This window comes from Psammomys obesus, unplaced genomic scaffold, assembly GCF_907164565.1.
Source record: "Psammomys obesus unplaced genomic scaffold, mPsaObe1.curated_primary_1811, whole genome shotgun sequence".
Lineage (NCBI taxonomy): Eukaryota > Metazoa > Chordata > Mammalia > Rodentia > Muridae > Psammomys > Psammomys obesus.
Genome location: NW_026592890.1, coordinates 12,595,028 through 12,602,994, shown reverse-complemented (window position 1 = coordinate 12,602,994; position 7,967 = coordinate 12,595,028). Strand labels below are relative to the sequence as shown.

The following is a 7,967-nucleotide window of genomic DNA, read 5'->3' as shown; positions in this document are numbered from 1 at the left end:
AGGTGCTGCTGCTCGGCGGCGCGCTCCGGGCGCGCGCCGGCTGTCCGCGGGCCGCCCTCGGTGCAGCCGTCCCGAGTCCTGACGCGGGCGGTGGGGTCCTCGCGCCCGCGCGGCCTCTGACCGGAGCCACTGGGTCGCAGGGCCGCGCCGGGTCCGCCCTGGGCAGGCTGAGGTGTGCCGGGCGGCGCGGCGTCCTGACGGGCGGGGCGGCCCGGAGCTGCGGAGCCGGGTGGACAGGTGGGCGTGGACAGCGCGACCGGCGGAGCTGGCCCGCCATCCTGCCGCGGCCCTGACCCCCGGGGTGCGCTGGCTGTTGGGGTCAAATCCGAGCTGACCTTTCTCCCGAGGAAAGATAAATTATTATGGTTGTGTGTGAGCGTCAGTGCAAATGTTTTCCGAGTCCTCCTCCGGCTCCGGGTGCTGTTTGAATCCCCCGCATTCCTCAGCCCTGGGCAGGGAGCGGCCGCGGCCTTTGTGTCTCCGGGGAGCGCACGCCACCTCGGAAGAGACAGCGAACCAGAGTTAAAGAACAGGAGAGACATTAGCGTGAGTTGTTTTTTTTTGTTTTTTTTTTTGTTTTTTTTTTTTTTGTTTTGGTTTGGTTTTTTTTATCCTTTGAAGCGTCTCGTTGACGCTAAAAACGTAAAAATCAACTTCAACAGTAAATACGGGTTTTAGAGAGGTTGTTTCTTTGTCCTTTTCTCTGCCTCTTCCTTGCCAGAAGTATTTGTTAGCTGGAGTTTAAACCATATCCCCCATTCATCCAGGTAAAACTGGTGTCTGGCATGATCTATGGCATGCCCTAAGGAAAAGACATCACAGAAGCTAAGAGAATAGTAAAACGCTGTCTTTGACACGCCCTCTTTATTTCTGCTATCACCCTTTTCCACTGTGAAGACATGTTTTCTCTGTACCCGTTGGATTTCCTCCTTTTGTAGCAAAGAAGAGCATCTGTCCTCCAGCCTGGGCTTTGTCTTCCCTTGCTCTGCGACTGCACCAGCACAGAAACGCTACATAAGGAGGCTTTTCAGCAGCGGAGCCTGGCGTTGAACTCGTGCCATGGGGAATGAATTCTTCCATAGACCCCTCATCCTCTTCTGGAAGTTAAAGAGGGGCGATTTGCAAAAAAGCAGATGTGTGTGAATGCCTCTTCCTGTCCTCGCACTCTGTTCCTTTGTGCCTCTAAGTTCCCGTGCTTCAGTGTGGACTCATCTTTTTACTGCGATGAGATCCCCAGTGGCAGTGCAGCTCAGGACCCTCACTAGCCTCCACACGCATAGTTCCCACTGATAGCGGCAGTGTAAACTGATTTTGACAGTACAAGCTTTATTCCTGCTGAAAAATACTGGCTCTTACAGAATTCGTTTGCAAAGCTAGCGATTAGACAACTAATGCTCACGGCACTGTTGCTAAAGGGAAAATTCAGTATTGCTAGAAATCAAGTATGGACTCTGCAGTGTTTTTATGGGGGAAAAAATATGTAGGTAGAGAGGCCACTGCACAATGCAGGGCTTAGAGATGGCTCTGAAGCACTGTCAGTTATCCTTGGTTTCTGTTTCACTTAAAAGCTCCTCTGTATCATCGTCAGCAGTGAATCAGTTCCCAAACTGTAACTCATAGTAAGTCATTAGTTTATTGATAAAGGCTTAAAAGCAACTTGAAATCTACAGAATACCTGTGATTCTCTCACAGTCGCAAATACTAAGAACTATTATGTGTTTAGCCAAGAAAAGCTCTGGGCTAACCCATTCTTCCACTGGTTGTCATTGCTGGAGACACAAAAGATAAGTGGGGAGTGAGAGACCAGCCTGTGTTCCAAGAACAGGGAGGCAAGCGTGGGAAGGTCAGGAGTTCAAGGTCATCCTTCGTAGTAAAATGGAAGTTCAAGAAAAAGAAAGGGGCACCAAAATAATGTTTGAATCATGTGCTGTGATATCCTATATAAGAACAAAAAGACAAAGGCAATCATGGTAGTATAATCTATAGCCTGAACATAAGGGGGAGGGACAGGTAATACCTTATAACCTGAGTATGAAGGAGGCAGGTGCTTAGGCTGGGAGATTGCAAACTCAAGGCCAAGTGCTCACTGAGACTGCAGTTTGGTGGTACAAAGGTTCCTAAATGCATGAGGCCCTGGGTTCTGTCACCAATGTCATAAAAAGAATTATGTGTAGAGATATTCAAATGATGTGTAAAAATAAAACCCTGATCCTTTTTGGTTCATAAGTATAGTGACTGGTCATGCATGACAGCATGATGTAGAAAAGGAAGAAAAACCTAAAAAGCTATGAGGTTTGTTAACCACATCAGTACAGAGACGGATTCAATGAAAGCGTGTATGCAAAGCTCAACAAAGCTGCACTAGATGAGGCTGGCTGTACTCTGTTAGTTTTGATCTGTAAGTTTCCACTTTATACTTAACTCTTGATTTTCCCTTTGAAAGCTGTTAAAATATTTTAGTTACATACTAAACAATAAGAATCACCAGTACTGAGCTGCGCAGTGGTGGTGCACACCTTTAATCCCAGCCCTCGGAAGGCAGAAGAGGTGAATCTGAGTAGGAGGCCATCTTGGTCTTGAGCACTCTCAAGGACAGCCAAGGCTACACAAAGAAACCCTGTCTCAAAAAAACAAAAACAAACCAGCAGTACTAATATGATGGGGAAAATATATGAGAACAAGTAACTGAACTTGTGGCTAGACTCTAGGTTTCCCTTTTTCTTTTCTCTGGTGTGTATGTGTGTGTATTTTCAGTCTCATGTATCTCCGGCTGGCCTTGTATTTGTTGTGTGGCCAGTGGTGACCTTGAACGACTGACCCTCCGCTCTGTGTCCCTCCTGAGTAAGAGGACTGTGGGCGTGTACCACCACTTCCCGCTCATGCAGCATGAGGGGTTTGAACACTTGGCTTCCTGTATGCTAGGCAAGTACTCTACCAACTGAACTATCTCCCCTTTGAAATTCATTTTTAGTGAGGCATTTTTAAAACCAAATTCTACCACCAACTATATGTAATAAACCTTTTTATGCCTCAGTTTGCACAAGCCCCCAGAAGTACCAGAAAGAAAAAAAAAAAATCTAAGAAAAACAAATGGCACAAATACAGCAACTGTATTTACTTGACTACCAATAGCCTTCATACTTAGGCAAGTTAATAGAATGTTGAAACGTTTCGGTTTCCTGATTGCACAAGCTGGTTTACAAATCATTTTAGTAGATACAGCAATTTGAAGAATGGGTTTTAAACAAAATGTAACTTAAAGGATGTAACAGGTATAGGCAGAGGTAGCACACTGTAGATAGTCTTCCACGAAGCATCTACATAGGAAAGCTGCTCTAGCTTGTTAACCTTAAAAACCAAACAGCTGACTTCCTTCAGAACCCACAGGCTAGAAAGGTCAATGTTGATTAGTTTCTTGAAGCAAGAATCAAGGAAGGGAAGGAAGAAAGGAAAGGTGGAGGAAGGGAGGAATTCCAGATTAGGTTTCCAAAAGTATGCACTTGACTTAATATTTTTCTACTCCATTATATTTGTATGTGCCTGTTATTTAGCCTGTTATTTTAGATTAGCTAGTAAATTTTCCAGAAAGCTGTTTTTATAGAGAATTGTGATAGAAAAGGATTGTAGAAGCTGGGAGGGGTGATGCAGGCCCTTCTTTAAATCCTAGCAGACAGATCTCTGTGACTCAGGCCAACCTGCTCTACATAGTGAACTCCAGGCCAGCCATGACTATGTCGTACAACTCAGCCTTAAGAAAAAGGGAGGTGGAAGGTGGCAGTGGGACTTGATGATAAAAAGCTTGACTCATTATATAATGTTAATACAACTTCACCCTCTATGTGGTATGGCTAGACAAAACAAGCTGCCAGGGCATATAGCTCAGTGGTAGAGTGTATCTACTTGTGTTCAACCCCAATACTGAAGACAAAAATGCTGCCAAGATAAGCCACATGACAAACTTTATTCCCACACCAAATCTTTACAAAGCCTGTAATAATAGTAGATATTGTGAATATAATGCATATTATAAGAACAAACAATTCAAATTCATCTTCTTACTTTGTATGTTTTAATGCTAATTAAAAATTATACATATACATAATAGTTAATATGAGCTATATAGAATATATATACATATATATGTATATATATATAAAATTTTGCTGGAAAAATGATGCAAATTTTCATTAAATCTTTTTCTTTTAAACAAGATCTCAGTATGAGCAAACACTAAGCCCAGGGTGGTCTGGAACTCACCTCCGACTCTTAGGTACCCGCCTCTGCCTCTTGATTGTGGAAATTAAAAGTACACAACACATGTGGTTTTAAAAGGTGTAGTCCAGACTGGCCTTCACCTTCTCAGCATGTCCTGCAAGCACAGGCCACCATAACCAACAAGTTTTATTTTAGAAGTAAAAAGCACATATCAACTGAAAAGAAAATTACATTTTAGAATTCCTCACCAACAATAGAAATAAGAGAAACAAAAAGAGTATTGAGAAGTGCCTTGTTTGTGAAACTCTGAAAGTATGTCTAAGAACACTCCCTGAGGAAAAATCTTTATCCACTAGCATGTCTTCAAGTAAAAAAAAAAAAAAGAAAGAAAGAAAGAAAGAAAAAATGAAGAGTTTTACTCGCTTTTAAAAATGCAATGCCACTTAGACATTTTAAAATTGTTGTTGACATTTTCAGCTAATGCCATGAGAAGTGAAAACTTGACTCCAGCCTTTTGTTAAGATTGTGTTAATGAATATGTGCCCTGAAGCACTCTGCCACACACCTGCCCTGAATATACATGAAGAATAAAGGGGAGATGTGGATTTCCAGTAATGGAAGCATCTGGGATGTGACAGAGCACCCTTGTCAGAAGGACATACACAGTGGTGAGAAGGAGCTGACAGGGGAGTCCTCCTGGCCATTGGTCTGGTTCTTGTTGGGTGAGGAAGGATGGCTGAAAGTGCTGTGGAGAGGAGAAAGCTACTGCCAACGTAGCATGCAGGGGTGATCTACATAAATGTGCAGCAGAAGAGAAGCCAGCGATGCCGACTTCTAACCAGTAACTGTTAGTCCATCCAGTGAGTGAATCTGATTCCTCTAGCCCATTGGTGACAGCAGGGTGCTCCCTCAGTCAAAGCCCTCCTTAGCAAGAAAAAAGACGAGCAAAGAGACTACTATGTGTAGCATAAGCTAACCAACCAGAATTTTTTTAAGTGTGTGAAGAGACTAAATGTCAAGAGACCATCACAATCTGCAATCTAGAGAGATTCACTCCAGAGGGATAAAAATAATATTCTGAAAATAGTTTAAAAAAGTGGCAACCAGGCACCGTGGCCCACGCCTGTGATCCTAGCACTTGGGGAAGCAGAGGCAGGCAGATCTCTGTGAGTTTGAAGGCAGCCAGCTCTTCAAAGCCAGTCCAGGACAGCCAAGGCTAGAAAAACAAACAAATAAATGTGAAAATGCATGAAAGGATAACTTGGAGAAGACTGAGAAATTATGAGGTAAAGAAGGAAAGCTGGGAACAGCAGAACACCAGCTCTCAAAAAGCAAATTAGGGCAGTGGTGGTAAATCCCTTTCATCTCAGCACAGGAGGCACAGGCTGGTAGACCTCTGTGAGTTCAAAGCGAGGCTGAGCTACACAGTGAGTTTCAGGACAGTGAAGGCTATATAGAGAAAACACTGTCTTGGAAAAAAAAAAGGCAAATTACATATATGTATATAATTTCAAATGGCTTAAATCCAGCAAATATGCCTTCACAAAGCAATACAGCAAGTCAGAGCATCAGGTAGGTCTCCTTCACTACGTCTGATATACTAGGTTGGGATTGAGACTCATTGGCTGAAATATGTCTTCAGGTTCCATTTGACCTGTGACTGTGTCTCTTTTCTAAGGTCACACTTCCGCTCAGATGAGCCTGTCTCCACTCCAACACTGACCATGCATGTTGTAAGAGGAACAACACTGGCCAACAGCCACAGTTCTCAGGTTTGTGATCCACCTCTGACCCTCCCTAGGACTGTGAACAGGTCCTTGTAGCTATCTGGGCCTCAGTCTCCTCATGTGGGAAATAAAAAAGGATGATAACATACATTAACTGCCCTTCCTGAGCTGCTATGAGAGCCAAATCCAATGAAAGCTTGCAAATTGCTTTCCAAGTATCTGAAATAAGACACTAACACATATCTGCTCTAGATTTAAACATGGACAGCTTCAGGGAAATTCTGAAGAACTCTGCATAGATGTGTGAGGGAAACTGCACCACATAGGAGAAAAATCATTAAATTTTAACTTACGCATCTCTTCATTTTAATTATTAAAAGGCTCTGCGTTAGAACTTCCATTTGTTCAGAAGATTTCAGTAAAGTTCTGAAGTCTGCAGGACTTTAAGCTTTAGAAGGCTGTAATACCTTACTGTGTTTTTCTGTTTTGAAAGGAGGGGGCTGTGTTACCCTAATTGTTTTCTTTCCAGTAAGTTTAAGGAATCTGGCACAGTATATATTGTACCATTTAAAACTGTATATTCTCTGTAAAGGAAAACCAGTTCTCACCTATGTTTACCCAGAGTCCCCAGCGCCCGACCAGTCTCCAACTCTGAGCCAAGCTGGGATCACAGCCAAGCCAGCCTTTCCTCTGCTGTCACTTATCTACTGACTTTTCTGTGAATGCTTGATTTAAGAGGCTCATCTCTTTGACCCTGGTACTGCCCCAACACTCCCTTCTTGCTCATAGTCCACCCCCTTTGTCTAATGCCAGCACTTCTTTCTGTCACACCATCCTTTAGTTTGCATCCTCTCCTCATCAGAAACCAAGCCTCCGCAGACACTGCTCTAATAGTGTCCCATTTGTGTTCACCCCAGTAAAACCCTAGCATCAAAACTAACCATCCAGTTATTTTTGCAGTTTTATTTTCCTACTATTTGTATGTGAATTCTAAGCAGAGTATCTGTCTCACCATCTTACAGGTATGTTTTCACTCCTGCACTTCTCCAGCTTCATGCCTCCACAGTTACCAGATGAAATGCTGACCTCCTCTGTCGTTCACAGCTTCAACTTTGCACTGCTGAGCTCAGAGAATTTCACTTTCCACCCCGTAAAATACGCAGAGCCACATGACTTGTTCTGGTCAATGAGCCATGAAGAACCAGTGTGTCACTTCTGGTGTCCTGCCCTTTCTAACCTTGCTACAGTGACTGGAAAAAGAGGCAAGAAGGATTGGAGATGTCACAACGCCCAGGAACGAGGGCTCTGCCACTGCCACAGGACAATGGCTCTGGAGGGCCAATGAGTCCCCACAGTGATATTTACAGAAAATGATTTTGTTTTTATAATAAGCCCAGAATTGAGATTTGGGATTCCTTCTTGAAGCAAGATAATGTGGCCCATCTAGACCCAAAGATCTCCATGGACCCAGCGGAAGTGCCCTCTGCCACTCAGGAGCCCCCACCTGCCCCTCCTACAGAAACCCAGAGCTTTTTGTCTCTTTTTCTTAGAAATTGTATCTCAGAATGATGGAACCAATATGGCCTTTGAGTCATACAATCCTGAGTTCATCTATCTGCCACTGGCCATTCAATGCCCAGCTGTCTTTCTGAAAGTCGGTTCTCTTACCTGAATAATTGATTTTACCTTAGTAACGTGTGCAGTACTCACTGTTATTTAAGTTTTCAACACTGATGTGTTTTCTCTCCTTGGTATTAAAAAAAAAAAAGTATGAAACATAAGAATAGAATTTTTATTTGTGACTTACATTTACAAGACTGCGTAGACAAATCTCTCCACTCAGTATGTTCACCCACATTTGATTTCCCAAGATGTAGATGCCCATCTATGATGGTTGACATGGCAAAACACAACTGTATAGTTCATTAAATCAGCAAGGATTCACCCACATTTGATTTCTCAAGATGTAGATGCCCACCTATGATGGTTGACATGGCAAAACACAACTGTATAGTTCATTAAATC

General features: G+C 43.3%; 1 long non-coding RNA gene across 2 annotated transcripts; it reads left to right on the top strand.

Moving 5' to 3' along the window:
* Positions 1 to 40: 40 nt before the first annotated feature.
* On the top strand, positions 41 to 7,520 carry LOC129683432 (uncharacterized). 2 transcript variants are annotated; one of them, XR_008721145.1, is made up of 4 exons: positions 41 to 546; positions 5,894 to 5,987; positions 6,565 to 6,699; positions 6,965 to 7,520. It is a non-coding gene; the product is annotated as an uncharacterized LOC129683432 (long non-coding RNA). The 2 variants fall into 2 exon arrangements; XR_008721144.1 differs by lacking the exon at positions 6,565 to 6,699.
* The last annotated feature ends 447 nt before the right edge of the window (positions 7,521 to 7,967 follow it).